Source organism: Uloborus diversus, chromosome 4 (genome assembly GCF_026930045.1).
Source record: "Uloborus diversus isolate 005 chromosome 4, Udiv.v.3.1, whole genome shotgun sequence".
NCBI classification, from domain to species: domain Eukaryota; kingdom Metazoa; phylum Arthropoda; class Arachnida; order Araneae; family Uloboridae; genus Uloborus; species Uloborus diversus.
Genome location: NC_072734.1, coordinates 158,352,915 through 158,372,833, shown reverse-complemented (window position 1 = coordinate 158,372,833; position 19,919 = coordinate 158,352,915). Strand labels below are relative to the sequence as shown.

Below are 19,919 nucleotides of genomic sequence, written 5' to 3'. Positions count from 1 at the left end.
TTTACGAGCTTCACAAAATACATATCGAAACACGAGTGCCTCAGAAATAAATTTATTTTAAGTTGAAATCGATTGCAAATATCTATTGAGAAACGATTGACGAAAACTAAAGCAGTCATAATCAGTAAAAATCGAATACTATTTTATTTATTGCACACATTAATGTGTCTCAATTTTTATCAATTTCATAAAGTAACCTTATTACACTATTTATTAATTTATTTATTTATCAATATTAGAGATAGCCAACTAGTGACATTCCGCGGTAGTTGAAATTTTATTTATATTTAGTTGATTGAGTGATTGATAGATTGACTATTTTCGTATGACTCCTCAGCGAAAACCCTCAGGTGATATCAAGCGATTTGACTTCTCTCTAGCAATTAATATTAAGTTACATGAATTTAATACTTTACTTTATTTGTTTTACCCCATGTTGTTTTTCTAAACTTGTTGTTTCTTTTTTAGAATGGGACGTACCTAATAAATGAAGAGTAAATAGAAGGTAACAGAAGAATAAAGTTAAAAAATTCATGGTAAAATGGCATCGAAAAGAACCACTTCGCTGATGAAAAAATAATTCAGATATGTAGTCTTCTGAGGTAACTAAATTGTTATTTAAAATTTAAATTTTATTTATAATGGTTCATCATAACAATTGTTTTTCAATCCTTCGTGTTAAGTATTGTTAATTTCTAGGTTTCCTTTTAAAACTTTTAAAAGAAGTTTCATTTTGCCGTTGAAACCGTACGAATGATGAATGCAAATTATGAATGTAAAAGTTTGAATAAAACACACAAAGTGGAAATAGCGTCAGGAATTAACGACCATTTCACGACAACTTGACTTGAATAAATGGACGCCTTATATGCGATTCCAAAAAAATTTGTCATATTGGACACATTTGTTGAAATTTCTACAGAACTCCATGTAGTGAAACTTTTTTGAATATCTATGTAAAACTATTTCAAGTACTTCTCGCAGCAAACCAGGAATTGTTAACATGTACTTATCTTCTCTTTATGGCATCTTTACATTGTATTTTTCTCATTTTACACGAATCTGCAAAAAAAAGTTTTGGTCAAACTGACTTTTCTAAGTATGAAATGCAGTTGTATGCGTAGGCGGTTGAAGACATTCCATAAAGCAAGTATTGGGGTCTGTCCGCGGTGGCTGACGTTACAACTTGACTCTATTTTTAACTTACAAATTCAGCACTGTCTTGAAATTAAGCTTTGTTTCTCCTGAAATTGATCTAAAATATCATGATATGGTACATCACTGTCCCCACACTTGTTTTCAGACTTGAGGAAATTTTTTTATGTGAAATTAAGGGGAATAAAAAACGTGACTGATGCTACGCAGAAGAGACATTGAGAAAATTGACTTATATACAATTTGAAATCCTCTTCAAACTAATAGCGTAAAATCTAAACAGATTTTTTCCCCTTAAAGTAGAGATTTTAGACTTGATGAAAACACTTTATTTCATTCGAAAAACTCAAAAACGGAAAATATAAAAGTAATTTAACCCCCGTGACTGACGATACAAAGATTTTGTGACTAATGTTACATTTACAATAAATTACTGCAATTATAAATTATTTCTCCTTAAAAATGAAATTAGCAAATGTTTTGTTTAAAATTGTATTTAAATTAGAAGAAAAGTACCTTAATAAAGTTTTATAAGTTATATTTTTGATGTATTTCATAAAATAAAAATACCTCTTGCATTTATTACATCTAGTGCGCTAATTATTTTATTCCTTTCTCATGTGAATAATAAATTTCATTTCACATTGACATGCTATTTCCAATGTTTTTCTGCTTGAGTCTTGAAAGTTGCTAAATACTCTTAGTTTTTAATTTCAATGCATCTAACTTCTCGTGATATAATTCTTAGTCATATTCTTCAAAAACCCGTTTTCCAGTTCCAGTCAACAATTTCGGAGCATGTTCTCTCTGCTGAAAGTGATTCCCTCCTTAACTGCAAAAAAAAAAAGTCTTGTTGCTAAACACCTGCTGCAGCTTATGAATTAAAAAAAGTATTACTCAAACATAACTCTTTATAACATGACTGCAAGTCCGATGGCGATAGCTTTGAAATTTGCATGAAGCTGTGACATTCAGAAATATTTCTGTATCGATGATATAGCACTTTTTTTCAAATGTATTACATTCAGAATTAGTTGTATCTGTTTGTCAAATTCCATGTTGCAAATTTTTTTTTACGGCTGCAGTTTTCCTTTGTGAAGATATAACAAAGAGCGTTTTTAATAACTAACAGATTTTACCAAGGTTTCATTATTTGAAAGAGGGGTAATGCAGCTAATAATTTAAACCTGCAACTTCAATACTTTAAATTTGTTCTTCTCTTGTTCTACTTCATCATCTAATTTCACTTTTTAGTTCTATTCTGAACTAACTTTGGTAATTATGCTAGGTTTTTAAAATTATTTTATTTATTTTTTATCGTCCGCTCTTTTTAGCTTCTACTTTGTTTTACTTTTTGTAATTTTCATGTTTTTCTTTATTTCTTAATTATCTCGCCTCCTTTTTTGCCTTTCTGCAGTATTGTGCAATTTGTTTGAGGTTTATTACCGAAAAGAGAAATGTTACTGATGTTATTGTGTGACTGATGTTAACATATTTTAAATAAGTTTTAAATAATTAAATTCAACTATTTCTAAATATTTAAGGGATTAATATTAAAGATATCATCATAAATGAAGAGAATATGACTTTTATAAACTTGGGTTTGTTTTTGTTTAAGCAGTGCAAACGTTTATACAATTTTGTGACTGATGTTACATTAGTATGAGGCTTAGTTTAAAAAAAAATGTTAAAAGACAATTATAACAGTTTAAAGTTTTTTTGTTGGTCTAATTTCTTCCTATGTAAAATAAATTTCAATAAAAAATAAGATTGTAGACATAACAATTAATTTTCTAAGTGAAAAAAGGGATTAACTTTTTGAGCCGCTTATACAACGACACATGGGCACTGAGTAGTGTTGTTCAAATTTGCCTATAAAACTTACAAAAAATGTGTTTATAACTTTTTTTGCATAGTTTTATAAAAATACAGCTTTCATATGAGGTTAAAAAACCTCATATGAAAGAAAAAGGTTACTGATACAATGAAGTTTTTTTTTTCTGTGATGTCTCGAATTTCATGGAATTGCCCATTATTAGAAATCATGCATATTACATGAAAATGCAGCATTAAATGGAACTGCTAAACATAACTAGTATTGATTATAGAAAAAGATATGAAACATTAAACTCAAAAGTGTAAGAAAGCTTAGAAAGCATGTATTGAACAAAAGAAAACTTACTTTTGATAACTGCCCATTGATAGTGAAAAATCTGTTAAAGTGTTCAAACTTGACTAAATGCTAACTATCGCAACGCTCCAAAAATATGTGATGTAATTAGAGTTATGAAAGAGAGCTCGGTCGGGAAGGAAACAAAAGCACGTGGTTCCTGAATAAAAAATAAATAAATAAACCGTTTCGAAACTGAGTGTTGCAGAGGCGTCACTACTCTAATGGCGCAGAATGTTACGATCGTCTGGTAGAAAAATTAGATGTTAGAAATATTTTTTCTCATGACACAACCAGTTTTTTTCATCTTATGTGCATCCTTGTGCGAATTAATGGAATCAAGCCTTTTTTTTTTTTTACAAAACCACCTTTATTTACATCATTTAATTATAAAACCAAAATCACCACTTAGTATGCCCCCCCCCCTCTTTCTGTCCAGCATCATTTTTACTCTACTGGGCAACTAGAGTTTTGCACTTTTGTTTGAATTCTTGGTCTCTAAACCATGTTTTTAGCAAAGCACAAATCATTTTTTCTTTTGTTGTGCAATCAGATTTTCACTGAATGTCACAATGCCCTGCCTCTTCCGTGGCTAACAAAAGGATTAAAAGTGACCGGATTGAGAAAATACAGCAATAATATGTAGTAATTTATAACACTTAAACAAAACACAATATTTATGACAAAAAAACGTGAGCTTAAAGGGCCTAATCAACTGGTAGGCTAAACTGCTGTTATAAACAAAGATTGCACAAGCGAAAAAATTCGAAAATTAAAAATTTTCAGCTTGATTCCATTAATTCGCACAAGGGTTTATTTTACTTTCATTACATAACCTAATACTTTTAGGAGATATCGTACACTGCAGTAATATATTGAAATTATAATTTTAACTTCTCCTCGTTCATATTTTGAAGTTCCAATTTGAACTGCCCCGAATTCGTCCGTGAACGAGTCAATAAAAATGTGTGCCCTAAAGAAAAGCAGTTTTTGAAACCATCTTTTTGTTTTTTTTTTTTTTTCAGAATCCTCTTTGAAGAAAAATTTGTACGGTCATTTTCTGCCATGTATTATCCGCAAAGTAGAAAGAAATAAAACTTTTAAAGACGGATAAAGCAGTAAAAACTTCATTAGAGCGTAATAAGAATTTAAAAAATTCCATTTCAAAATGCACAATGTTTCTGTCTCAAAAGCTCCTGAAGTAACAAGTCCCACTTTCTTTCCCATTCTTTTGAAGCTATTGTTGCTCTTATTAGTCGAAATTTTCCGTTTTCACGTAAAATATTATTTTGTTAATAAGAAATAGCAGGTTGTTTCTTAAAAATTTCAAGTCTTACATTGAAAACACTTTTTGGCTTTGCTGTGAGCTTAGAAAAAAAAATAAAGTTTTTTTTTCCTAGTAGAAAGTTTTATACATTTGTTTGAGCTGTTTGTTACAATTTTCGTGAAAAAAATGCACTTTGATCACATTTTCTCATTGCAAGTTTTGATTCCATTGTTAAACTTTTGTCGTACGTAAAAAAAAAATAAGTTCAGAAAACTGACTTGAATTTTTTTCTTACTTTGAACAGCATAGGGGCCAATTAAAGTAAAACTCCACAAAATTCAACATGTATAATTCCCTCAAACAAAAAATAGTTTAAAAATGAGGGGCAAAGACGACCGTACATTATTCACATATTTGATTTTCAACAGTTCAAAAGCGGTGTGCTTGACGTGTGCACATGTCCATTTATCTAACATATTATTTTAAGCAAATTTATGTTCATTTTTATGCTGCTTCTTTTTGTAAAATTCAATTTAATGTTTTATTACAACGTATTTTTATTTTTATGCTTCAATTTTTAGATTTTAATTTAATGTTATTTTACAACTTACATTTATTTATTTATTTTTTGTGTGCGTTTCTGACAGCTGTTTGTGGACTATGAATAATAATGCTGCTCATTTTTACACCATTTGTTATGTTTCAATCAAATTTGACAACTATATCTTATGGTCGATAAATTAACGGTGCTTTTCTTCAAAATATTGTAGAAACTAAACTTTTTGCATCTGCGGTTCGAATTATAACGCTATTAATGTTTCAATTTATCTTGATATAAAAGTATTCGTCTTTATAACATGGGGTCCATTGAATACAAATTCCAATGAGACCAAAGGTTATATTTGAATTTGGCTAAATTGGATGACTATATTTCAGGAAAATGGGAAGCTTTGATGTCGTTAGTGAAATATAAAGTTTTGTAAAAAAAATTGACTTAAAAGAAAACTTCAATTATTTTTCAATGTGGATTTTACTTTCGTAAAAGATGAAAGAAATGTTCGTAGAAGTTTACTACGATTCCAAACTATTTATATCCTTAATCCCTCTAACCTAAAGAGTTTATGTAAAGTTAAACCAATTCAAGAATTATATTTAGAAAAATATGGGGCAAGATGAAATAGCTAAGATAAATAACGTTTTTCAAAATGAAATAAATGGAAATTTATTTTGAAAACTACAGATTTATAAAAAAAGAGAACAATAAATTATTTTTAAAATTTGCATTGATTTTTTTTCTCGCAGTAATTTTATACATTTAAAAAAGTTTTATAATTCTCACTGTGATTGGTATTTTAAAAGCTATATTTCTTAATTCATTTTTATGATAAATAGTGTGAATGTTTTGCTTGATAAGGTTTATGTAGCCTACATGCCTTGTATTAATAATGGAAGACAGAATGAAACATTCTATGGAGATATTTCTTGCTTCAAACACATACTTCGCAATTTTTTAATTGATATATTTAAATAAACACTAACGGTTTTAAAATTTCGAAACGCATATATTACCTTTTTGAATGCTCTGATTAAACATTAATAGTAACAATAATAATTGTAAAAGTGTAGAATAGTTTTTACGTTTATGATATTGTTCTGCGATGTAGAATCCATTTCATTTTGATTTGATGGTTAGCAACGCTACAATGAGGACACATTTGACACTTGTTACCTCTCACTGACCGTATTTTTTAATGCGTGGTTTTACTTCGAGGTCTGTTTACTTATATTCCTGCTATTTCTTGTCCTCAAATTTAAAATTTGCTGTAAGAAAATCAACAATATCTACAATGAGGACACATTTGCCACTTGTTACATCTCACTTATTTTTTAAATTGACCGTATTTTTTAATGCATGGTTTTACCTCGAGATCTGTTTACTTATATTCCTATTATTTCTTGTCCTCAAATTTAAGTATTGTTGTAAGAAAATTATAGTAAAAATGTGACCCATTAATTAATTTATTACACTTTTTAATGCCTGTATTTTTCTTTTTTCTTGACAAAAAAGAAAAAACATTAGTCCACGAAATTGTTCATAAATTTTAAAGTGACGCCGGTAATTGAATCAGTGGTTAGTTGAATCAACCGCTTAAATGAATCAAATCATCAGAAACAGAACAAAATCCAGGGCGGTCATTCCAAGCTCGTCAGCTTGCGAGATCGAGATTCTCGCTCACGTGAACGGTTGTGACGTAAAAATGTCGCAAAGTAGCATTTTAATCTACTCGAAACTAGCCGCAAGATAAGTTCGAGTAGATTAGAATGCTACTTTGCGAGATTTCTACGTCACAACCAATCGCGTGAGCGAGAATCTCGATCTCGCAAAATGGCGAGCTTGGAATGACCGCCCAGCTTAATTGAATTAGCCGCTTAATTGAATTAACCGCTTTATGGAATCAAGAATGTTTGGTACAAACGTGATATATGTTCGTAAGATGAAAACAATAAAGAATCCTGAACTGAATGGTAATTTAATTTTCCTTTAAAATTTATTAAAATCATTTCTTGATAAGAAGTAACACTGAATCTTTCCTTTATTGCAGAAGAAAGCCAATTATGAAATTTTGACTTTCAAAGCCTACTTGAAAGCTTTAAATTGAATCGAAACAAAATGGCAGGATTTGTGTTTATTCCAAATAAACCCACGAAACACATGTCGAAAAGATATATTTTAGCTAAGTTCCATTAAGATAAAGGATTACACTCAATAAAATTACTTAATGCCCAATATTCACTGAGTAATGTTTAAAATATTGCTTTCTGTTACAGCAAAATGTCTACTTAAAATTTACTGAGCTTTTTTATTGCCCATTCAGTTCTAGCTGAAACCATAAAATTTTGCTTCTTGAAAGTGTGTTCAAGAACTTCGTGGCGCAAATTTCATTGCATTTCTGCCCATTTTCCGGCGTGCCTAAAAGTCCATTACTAACTTTCTATGATGCTTATCTGATTTTGGAATTTCTGTTTACAGCCTTTGTTTAGAATTTCTTTAGTCTGTGATAAATAATCAGCTTTTATGACAAAAAATAAAGTTACGAGTTTCTCATTTAGCTTTCAACCCAAAGTAACGAGTAATGTGGTTGAGGTTAAGTAGTTTTCCGAACATTAAGCTCAAATTGGAATGAAATACCAATTTAAAAATTGAAATTGCTGTAATAAAATTAAAATTTAAATAATCAAGCTATTTATGTACAATTTTTGATTGCTACAAGTTGTGTATTCGGACCAATTATCTCAGCTAAATATTTCAATGATTGGTCAAGTTTTGCCAAATTCGTTATTTGTTTCTAAAAATATGTTTTGGAAGAAAATTAGTTTCTCTTAAATAGACGGTAATTTTAAAGGTTTTAAAAAAACAATTCATAAAATGATTGCCTACACGTATTGAGATGTTACAAGAAATCTATTTGTTAACTAATCCAAGGTATTAAAACATCGTCCATGTTGAAACTACTTGATGTTCTGTGCAGTAAAGGTAATAGAAAAGAAGACTTTAAAAAATGAAATTAATTAAAAAAATTAGCGTTGAAAATTTTGACCCAAATGACATTTTTTATAAGTACAAAATATGGTTAAAAATCATGAGCATTTTTAGAGAGAAAAATTATTATTTTGTATGATCAATATGGAACACATATGGTATTATACAGTAGAAATTCCCGAATTCGGACAATTGAAATTCTAAAGTTTGGATGTTTTTTTAATCGTTACTATTTCACAGAGATTTTCAAAACTTCTATTTTTTCTGAAAAAACTCATTTTTTAAAAGACAAAAATATTCATGTCGAAAAATACTGCATGTTTAAGAGAAAAGAAAAGAAAGTTGACGCTTGTGTATCATTTCTGCCGAATTATACGGAGAAAGGTAATGAGGTTGTTTCCTTCAGTCAAAAGTACTATTTTTAGTCACTTAAATTGATAGAATAAGCAAAAGAAATACCCTGGAGCGAGAAAAATTTTCCATTTTCCCAACGCTTGATTTTTAATTATTTTTTTTAAATGTCCGATTTTGAAAATAAGGCGTGGGCTTTATGACGTCACAAATGATATACTTCGGCACATTTGTCAACCGTGTTTCCACCTTATGATACTCAAGAAGTAAATTAAACATTGCGCTCTACGCTTGCTATCAACCATATTGTTGATAAGTAATAGTTGATAAGTAAAGTAGCGAATTAAATATTGTGTTCTGTGAATGGCGTTTCATTATTTGTGATGTCATTGGCAGAAATGTAAACAATGAAAGCGCACAGATTAAAATATTTTTTTTAAATATTAAACTTAGTCAAATTATTTTAAAAAAAATCAGATCCTATGTCTTTAGACATGCTCTTACAGAAAAAATTACTTTTAAAATTTTGTAAACGACCCCATTTGTTGGCCTTGTTCGCTCGCTTGTTTTCGTTTATTTTTTAATGAATTTAGTAGAATATATTTTTGTTTTTGGAACGTTAACTTTCTTCGATTCTATCTATTTTATCTATTTTCTTTAGTAAGGTCAGGTCAACTCTATTTACGACTTGCACCTATATGTCACGATAATTATCTCTTATTTCTTAGAAAAAGAAAAGGTAATGTGATATGAAATAGTAATGTTCCGGACTTTAGAAATTCGACACTCCGAACTCTTAAAGATTCCTGGTTTTTTAACTTGCTACTGAAATTACAAGCAGCTGAACTCCAGTTTCATTTCGGAAACAATTTTAAAACATAAAATGAACGACCCTCATATACGCTTTAAAAAAACAATGAATCAAATCATTTCGCTGGATTATGAATAGAGCCATTGATACATTTACTGCATAACATCATCTGTACACATTGTGAAACCTGAAATCTTAAATATAAACAAAGAAAACTGCACTGGCGGCATTTCAAAGATTTGTATCTTGAAAGAAAACGTAAAACGTGTATTGTTTAAATAGCGGATTTAATCAATAGCATTTGTTGTTAAATATTTGAAACTGTCGCTCTGACGGCTGGAAACATATCATATTTCCAAAAATATTTTAAGCTCACTTTCTGCCGTCGGCAGTTTTTCTAGACATACAGTGAAACCCCGATTTTAAGTTTCTCAAGGAACTGGGTTGAAACACGTAAAATACGAGGAATACATAGAAAGAAATATCAAATAAAAAAAACTAAAGGTAGTAAAGATAACTCTTTTAAAGTATATAATATCTATATTTTACGAAAGGAACATTATAGTACATACCATTTCAGATCAGTTTAACACACTTAGTTGCAAATCCGGGTGTTAAAGCTAAAAATACATAGTCCGTAATAGTATCGTGTGTTTTAGTCATTGACTTCAAAAGAAATGCAGCATCTTCTAGGATTGAAATATTTCGCAAGTTTTTTCGAGGAATTTACAAGAAAGACAATAGTGTTTTTACTATTTGTAAGCCCTTTAAAAATATTGAAAGAAGGGACGGGCTATACTTCAGGTTATCCTCTTTCATCTTCATTGGCGGATGTAAATCTCATAAGGACGCCTACGGATGGAACAGTAACATTCCTGTTCTCATAGATTAATTTTCAATAGCGTGGATTAATTTTTAAAAAGTACAAAAGGAAACATAATACTTATTTTATAAGGTTCCTTTCTTTTTTTTTACTTCAAAGGGAAAACGTAAAATGCAGAAAATCATAAATAACAAACTTTCTATCGGAGTTAAATTAAGATTATTAATGCATGGAAAAATTGGGACCTGCTGCAAAAACACGTGAAACGTGGGAAAAACGATGACTCTAGGTTTCACTATAATTATTTCGTTTTGATTGCCTTGAAAAATGCACTACTGCTAGAATTATTTCAGTATTGAGAAAAATGAGCCATATGCATTTTTAAAACCCATTATCGCCTTTCTAGGTATGTTTCGTTCATGAACGAGAGGGTCTGAAACACCGACTCCCTAAAATGAACGGTGAAGCATGATCTCCTGAAAAATGAAGGGCCGTTCCTTTGAATGATGAACAGTTTAGAACATTGTACTGAACCACTTGTGACTTTTTTTTTTTTTTTTTTTGAATTACAATCAGCTTAAAATTTTTAACTATTAATCCCTTTAAAAAGAATTTTTATCAATGCCGGTATGATGTATTCATTTCGAACAATTTTTACTATCTGCTTTATGCATCACTTCATTTAACCGTTGTAGTTGATTTGCATGTTTTCAAAGTGTCTGTTAGTAGATTAATATTCTATCTAACTTCTTTGGGTTATGTACTAACAAAGTGTTAGTATTTTCCGCTTACTATCCCACTCACCCGCTGAAATCCTTTCCTTTGCCTAAAAATACCTTTGTTCTCTTTCACTGACAATCTTCTTGTCAAAATCCTTATCAACTACCATCCAAATTAATTTTACTTTCTTTTTAGTTTGTTTGGCGATTTTCTATTCCCATTAAGTAAAACCACCAGTAGTTGACGCATGTACAGGAAACAAAATTAACGGATGAAGTTATATAATTCTGCCAAAATTACAAAAGAATGTAATGGAGTTAAATTTGCAATGCTTAGTTTTCTGCTAATATTTAGCTGATCTTTTAGCGCCTGTGTTCTTATCTGTTTTATTTTCCCCATAAGTATCAGATTCTAGAGCAGTGTTTACTACTTGTGCAGGTATGAACTATTTATTGAATCAAACTTTTTTAAAACAAGCTGATGTGCGCACGACATGACTTCCTTTTACACTAATTTAATGTTATTTCCCTATTATTGCAATTTTAATGTGATTCTCTCTCTAACTCTCTAAATATCACCAACAATGGCCACATTGAAACCAAATTTTAAAAAAAAAATTAAAAAAAATCGCCAAATTGGTCGCCAAGTAGGCGACAAAACTTGGCGACCAAAAGACTGGCGATATATCGCCAAGCGGCCTCCAAATTATAACACCACTTGAGTTTGCATCGAAATTAACAATGATTTCCCCCCAAAAAAGAGCTAAAGATCCCCTTAGAAACACCCGAATGCAACCAAACGGAGAGCTGCACAACTAGACCCCTATAAGAGTCTACGTACCAAATTTCAACTTTCTAGGACATACCGTTTTTGAGTTATGCGAGATACATACACACATACACATATATACGTACATACAGACGTGACGAGAAAACTCGTTGTAATTAATTCGGGGAAACTTCAAAATGGGTATTTTGGGCGTCTATACGTTCTTAGGTACATACAGTGGCTCCCAAAAGTGTACTTTGAAATTTTTTAGTAAAACCAAAATAACTCGAAACTGAATTCGAATATGAAGTCCAATATTTTTTCACATCATTCCTATGTCATTCTAAATACAACCCATTGGTTTTTTTCAAAATATTGACGGATCTTCTTTTTGAAGTGGGTCAGAAAATGAAGAGACAGAGAAATAAAACGCCACAAAAGTCATCGTGCACTCAAATATTTTCGAATAAATTCATGATTAAAATTATCGTATGTCGTTTTATTAATATTTTCGCATTGTGTTGACCCTTATAAGTCATTTGGCTTAAATTTTTTTGTTTATTGATTGCTTAATATTGTGCTTATTACTGTGAAAAGGCTGGTATTCGTAAAAAACCGCAAACAGCATTCAAAATTTGAATTTTTTTCCCACAGTAGTGGTAAATTGGTTTGAAATGTCTCTAAATTAGTTAATTTATTTGGTTGTATAGTAAAGTGCTTGATAAAATAATTTAAAGAAAGGAAACGGACCGAAAACAAGGTAAGTAAAGGTCAACCGGCAAAGTTGACGAAACGTGATCGGAGATTTAAAGTTAAAAAAATTATGAAAAATACACATTTGAGTGCTGTAAAAGTTTCTGCAGAGTTAAATGAAGCATTTTACTTTTAATTTTCACCTAAAATTGTTCGTGAAGTTCTCTGAATAGCTGGAATAAATGGGACCTCTTCCCGCAGAAATTTTCTTGGTCGAGCGTAAAACAGAAAGCTTACGCTTTTCGTCGCAAAATCTATGATAAATAAATAAAATCGTTTTAAAATCATGTCTTACTTACAGATAAACATTAATTCAACATTTTTGGTTAAATTAGTGCATAACTGTAAGTAGAAGAAAAAATTACGAACTTAATCTTAAGACCTTATTTGGATCAGTTAATCAGGACGGTGGAGGTGTTCTAGTGTGAGGGTGCATATCAGCATCAGGACTTGGTAGTTTGTAATTTTTTGATGAAATAATGAATCATGCTGCTCCTTTAAATATTTTTAAAAACAAATTTTGAACTCTTAGCCAAAAATTTATTTATTGGAAACAACTTTGTTAACCGACTTCAAAAAGGAGGCGGTTATCAGTTCATACCGTATGTATGTATGTATGTTTTTTTTTTTGTCCACTCACAGCGTCTTACCTAGTGAACCGATTTTGATGATTAGTTTTTTAATGGATAGGGGATGGCTCAACTTAAGTCCAATTACTTTGTTTGACCATATTTGTCCTTTAGAAAAAAAGTTATGGGCAAAAAAACAATAAATTTCATGCAATTTCCCTATGAAATGATTAAATTTAAAACTCATTGTTATGAAAGTTTGGTGCCATACGACAGTATTATTAATAGTAATTGTAATGATAATTTTGAATGAAGGCTTCTCTGAAGCAAGCATCGAGTTTCTTCAAGGGGATATTTCGATAATCGGGAATCTGGCGCTGTCGTCTAATTTTTGGCGTAAATAATTTTATTTTGGTAACCCTGCTGATTTATAGTAACCCTATGTGAATGATCAAAGTCTTCCCTTCTTCAGTGCTATTGCTCCATAGTGGGGGTAAACCTAATCTGGAAGCGAGGTGATGCAGTGATTATTATCTGCTTAGGCCTTCAAAACGCTACCATTAGGTTTGCCTCAACTACACACAAACACACAGTAGTATTTTTATCGTTATCATCTATGCCAATAATGGATGATCGGGACTAAGTAAGAAAATACAGGATTGCATCATGAGCAACTTAGATGCTGTGAAATGTAAATTAGTTAAGGAAAACGTAGTAAATAAATGGTTATAATTAAAATAACTACACATGAATTCCAGAGAGGAACAAAGATACGTTTTTAGTGCCAATCACTTAAAGTTTAAAGCGTGTTGATAGTAATATGGAGCATTTTTAGGAAAAAAAATGAGGTGAAGTTTCGTGATGGTAACTGCTTACTATTTCTGAAATACCTACATTTACACTAAAAAGAATGAAATAAAAAAAATTTGAAAAAAAAAAAAATAGAGCCGACTTCAAAATTGCTCTAAAAAGTGAAAAATAATTTTATTCTTTAAACACCATCGATAACGCTTCTGAACATAATTTTTGAAGTTGGCGCAAAAACAAAAGATAAAATCATTCACAGCCAAAACTCAACTACAACTATAAATTTAACCAGGTCCAGTTTCTTCACTATCACATGCATTATGCATTGATGACAGCATATTTGAATAACGATATAAATGTTTCGTTCGTAACTTTAGATGCTTTTCTGAAAAAAAATATGAATGAAGCATGCTTACACTGGATTTTACGTTTTGCTTTTGCGCCAACTTCAAAAATTATGTTTTAAAGCATTATCGATGGTGTTTAAAGAATAAAATTATTTTTCACTTTTTAGAGCAATTTTGAAGTCGGCTCTATTTTTTTTAATCAAGATAACGGTTTTCAACGTTTGCGTCTAGTGCCTCGAAAATTGTCCTTCAGTTTAGAAAATACCCTCTCAATCTCCAGATTTTAACTTAATGTAACGTATTTAGAGATATCTGGAGACTAGATTACGAAAATAAGGCTTTAAGACGAAAATAGAGCTAGAAACAGTGAGACTCGAAGTGTGGTTGAACACTTACTCAGAAATTACGCATAAAAAAGAAAGAAAAAGAATGAAATCTATTTCCAGACGTTTAAAAGGTGTTATGAATACTATATGATATTCTTCTAATCAATAACTTAATTAAAAGTTATATTATTCAATAATATATAGACATTTTATAAAGTGTACGAAGACTTTTGTGAGATTAAATTTCCGACACTTTTTGGTTTTTGATTTTTAAAAAATTAAGTTTTAATATTTTTTAAAACCTTTTCATGTAGTTTTGTTAAAAGTTGATCATAGATCTTATAATTAAATACCTATTCCGAAATATTAATTCTAACCAATGGATTGGGGCCTATTTCGTTGAAAGTCGTAGGTGTACGAAGACTTTTGGGAGTCATTGTATGTACGTGTGGTCGGGTCGAAAAAAAACTCAACATTCATTTGGAGGTGAGCAAAATGGAAATTAAGGCCGATTTTTGAGTGAAAATTTTTTCGCGAATACAATACTTCCTTTTTTGTAAAAGGAAGTAAAAAACGTTATCCATGAATAAAGCTTTACATCCATTGTATCAACAAATTTGTCGCAACTATAACTAAATTCTAGTGCAGATATCTGCTTTTATCTTGCTGGTACATCGGCGTGCTACTGTACTAATGTACTTGGATATTAACATACCCTGCAACAAATACATTCCTTTCATAGCCGCAAAATAAATATGTGAATGCAGTTTCGAACTTACAAACATTCATTAATTATATTGACATCCGTAACCAGCGTAACATTACACTAATCATACATTGTACGCCATAATACGATGCTCCAATCTATAACTCAAAGATTGCCACTCTAAATAAATCTCATTGTTCCATTTCGAATCGCCCTAGATACTACGTTGCAATTCCCCTGCAATTACGAGAAGTTTGATTATAAACAGGTATAATTTAGCTCGAACACAAATCGAATTAAATCATTCCTCTCCAAACCTAAACAGGCGTTCTAGAATCAATGTTGTTGAGAAGTCTGCTATGAAACTTAACTTTAATATTTAAATTTACTATGGCATGTAATTGAATCCATTTCATCATGAAAATTTAAAGCTCTACATAAGGCATAGAAAATAATAGGATTGTCCTAAATTGTATCGAAATCACTGTGTATCTGATTTCACTCGAAATTCGAAGATGCAAATTTCCATGAATGTTATGGTGTACGAATGATGGACTACCTAAGGACATTAAGTCAGTTAGAGTTAAAGTTTTCAATAACTCTCTCATAAGATTGTTTATTCTCGATTACTGTTCGAATCCTCCTGCATCATTATTAATGCATAAAATCATTCAAAGTATAATTTAATTTAAAAGAAAAACACATCTTAACCATCATTATGCTCCAGTAATGGGTATACTGAATCTTATACTTAACAGTAATGGGCCCTTCAAAGTTGGGGCACTTAAACAACAAAACTAACTGCAAAATATAGCTGCTTTTTTATGCTTTTAAACAGTTATGAGCACCATCACTAAAATAGCAATTAAGCACTTTTTTAAGCAAACATATTGGTTTGGTTAATAATAATCGTCAAGTGCACAAGTAATGGACCACATATATATCAATAATGGGCCATTTGGATCATTAATGTTTCTGATTATCATATAAAAAATCCAAGTTAAGACATATAGGAAGCCTAATAAAGAGCACCCATGAAACTGAAAATTAGTTTATGATCTAGTAATTGGATAACATTCATAGATTAATGGAACAGTTGAAAATTACAGGGCTCTAAAATGGGGCACCGTATTACTATTACCTGATTATTATTTTTTAAATATAAACATCAATCACACAATGTTAAATCTTAACCAAACTACATAAATGCGTGATAGTAAAAAATTGATATACGTATTTCTAATTAAATACTATTTATAAGAAAAATTTAAGTTAGAAAAATTTGTTAGATTTGGAAAGAAGTAGTAGCTATTAATGAAAATGATTGACTATAGTTCATATCAAAATGGGTTTTTCTTTTGCATATTCAAAGGGAACGGTTTCAAACAACCAGCTAGTAGGGGAACGTGGAGGAAAATGAAATAGTTAAACTCATCTGGATCAAATTAATTTTTATTCAATGTATTTTATTCATTTATTTATTTATTCTGCGACAGTTGTTCAGATAGTCCTGTATCACCCGAGTAACCATTTTTCTGGTCAGAGCCAGTATCCAACTTTTCTAACTTGAATAGTAGCTGGATGTAGAACAAAAAGAAATGGTGACATGTTTACGGCATTTAGCGCCACCTATCTGGTAATACTTTAATTTTTTTAGTAACACACGCAATCTGTTTCAGTCAGGAAAAAGTTATCTATAACAATCAGTAATATTTGGTTGTAGGTCAAAAATTATTTATGGTATTATGAAATTATAAATTTCTTGTTATTATCATTTTAAGTTGAGTCAAGTGAGGGAAAGTGGGTCTAAAATCAGGCATGTTTTTAGAAAAGAACCTTACTCAAACTAAAAAGTTTATTTTAATGAAATTTCTGAATCCTTTTATACATGTATATTTCAGATTCATAGAGCAGAACCATTTAATTTTGGTTGATTATTTTCCCGCATTGTCGCATTTGGAAAGGTCATGTTTTGATATCCCCACTTTTTCCTATGGTGGAGTAAAGTGGTGCTAGCTCTGAAATTAGGGTAAAGTTGAACAATCATGTATAAATATTGTTTTTGAAATAAGGATACAGTGACACAAATTTACCTTGGTTTCATTTAACGGTACAAATGCACAACAATTTCATATATTTTTTACCTATTATTCAAACAAATATTTTCAACAGCTATAAAAAAAAAGTCATTTTGTTCATTCTAAACTTCTATTTAGGGATTAAAATTGTAAAAGAACTTTGCTTTATCAAGATAAAAATACTTTCTAGAGTTTTAAATAATGTGAAACAATTTGTTTTGTTTTTTTATTGCAAAACATTCAGTATTAATCTTGGACCAAAGTTCATTCAGAGTCAAAAAGAATTATAGTAATGTTGCACTTAGCTAAGCCAAAGCGTTGACTCAATTTACCTCATCTTAGAAAACACTTCATAATAAATAGAATCTTAAAATTCATTCTTACCTTTGTATATAGAGAGCTATTCTTTTAATAATGAACTTTTAGTGTGTATTAAAAACTACTGCTTGCTCCTGTTAATAATTATTTTAGAAGAAAGTATGAAATTAAACCGAAACCAAACCCAGTGTCGCGACAGTCCATGAGGGCCAAGGCATACTGTGCCCATCTCAGTTTTCCTGACCAAGGGCTTGGGGTGTAAGGCAGATGTTCCGGTTAGATGGTCAGCCGAACGCGGAACCCCCAGGGTTCAGTTCCCAAGCACGTTTGGTAATCTTTCCATCGTCCCACTGAAGGGATGAACGGCTGAGTCGACCATGTCAATCCCAGGAATAGAACACGGGCCTGCGGCGTGGAAGCACGAAGCACTATCACTGAACCACTGGACTTCAAACTTAACACACCATAAAAGTACGTGAACCACTGGACTTAACTAACAACAACATAAAATTACGTTCCATATGGGGGGGGGGGGGATGATCATAAACAAATAGTTTTCTATCATTTAGCTTGTCACCAGGTTTTAAAACTGAAACAGAAATATTTGCTTCAATCTCAATACATGTCGCTTAAAAAGAATTTATTAAATATATATTAATTAAAAAGGAGTAAATATGAGGCAGTTAGAAGCAAAGGGATGTAAGTGCCAAAGTAAAATTTTTTGAGATAGCCAGTACAAACGGTAGGTGAACCTCTTTTCTGTTTAGGACAAGAGATGGTACTAGTAGTAATGGTAGGTGCTGCTGTACAGGATAACAAATAAAAGAAACGAAGTAATTTAATAAAGGATTGAATAAATAAAAGAAATGAAGAATTTCACTTTGCCCCATCCACTTTGCCTGCAAGCACTCCACTAATTGTACAAAACATTAAAAACAAAAATTAACTTCATATTTAAAAAAATTAATTTGAATTTTGACCTCTTGAATTCAAATCATGTTTTTCGCAATCATGAGTGTGTATGTAGGCGTGTGTTTGTGTGTGTGGAGGGGTATGTGTGTAGGTTGTATGTGTGCGTAGGCATGTGCGTTTATGTCTGTGTGCAGGCATGAGTGTGTGGGTAGTTGTGTGTCTGTATGTATGCGTGTGTGTGTTTGAGTGTGTGCAGGCATGAATGTGTGGGTAGTTGTGTGTATGTGTGTGTGTTTTTGTGTATGTGTATGTGTTTGTGTGCGTGTGCATGTGTGCGTGTAGTTGTATATGTATGCGTGTGTGTGTAGGACATGGATGCAACCTGGAGACGGCTTTCGCTATAGGAGCAGGATCGTGAGGAGCCGGTCGACGGTGGTGCTGCGGAGGGTGGCGGTGGGAAAATAAAATGATAGGACATCAAAACAGTCAAGTGAGAACAATAAGCAATCGTAATTGCTCAAAAAAAAAAGAAATACCACACCGAACATTAGTGCGTAGCAAACTAATTAGTGGGTCGCATGTTATGGAAAAAAAATCAATGGAAGCCTACCTAGAACTGGAAATTTAAACGTGTTTTACTCAAAACTTAAAAATGTCCACTTACATCCATTTTCTTCTACCCACCCTTTGCTCCGCTTAATATAGAGTCCTACTTTCCCGCAATCATGCCCCCTATTAGTTGCGACCCACTAATCCTCGGTGTGGTATTTGTTCAGTTAATATGAAGCTAATTTTTGTTTTTAATGTTTTGTACAATCAGTGAAGTGCTTGCAGGCAAAGTGGATGGGGCAAAGTGAAATAGTTCATTTCTTTTATTTATTGAATCCTTTATTAAATTTCGTACGCATTCATTCATGAATGAATTCATTTGCATTTCCACGTTTAACAATTCACTTATTTATTAATTAATTTACTTGTTTTGATACACATTCATCATTGTATTCACTCATTTAGTTTTTACCATATATTAATTTATTTGTTTAGTATTATATATTCATTAATTCTTTTATTTACTCATTCATTTGATCCAAAATATTTGAATTATCAAATTGTAATGAATTTCATTTAAACATATATATGTATATTTCCTCATTTTGCCACGTAGAAAAAAACTGAGAAGTTCCTCTCTCTCTCTCTCTCTTTTTACCCCAGGTTCAAATTTACTGTTAAAAATTAAAATTAAAAAAAATAATATTTATGCAAGTTTCATAAGTAAATAAAAATAAACAGTATTGTTCTTTTATGTCCTGCAATTTTCGAAACTTATTTCAAATTTGTTCATTTTAAAAAAAGTAAGTAGTCTCAACTCGTTAATGTTTATCCCACTTTTCCCTGCCTAACTAAAACCAAATTGTGTTAAACTTTTGTAAACAGAAATAAGCAATATCCGCAAAGAATTGAACAAAACTAGTCATCAAAAAAAAAAATGGAACGTCA

At 31.0% G+C, this 19,919-nt stretch overlaps 1 protein-coding gene across 1 annotated transcript in view; it reads left to right on the top strand.

The window, feature by feature from the left end:
• The first annotated feature begins 488 nt into the window (after positions 1-488).
• The window catches only part of LOC129221389 (dopamine receptor 1-like), a 33,313-nt gene continuing 13,882 nt past the window's right edge, over positions 489-19,919 (top strand). The window contains exon 1 of the mRNA XM_054855861.1: positions 489-602. The gene's annotated coding sequence lies outside the window, so the exon portion shown is untranslated. The remainder of the gene's footprint in view (positions 603-19,919) is intronic.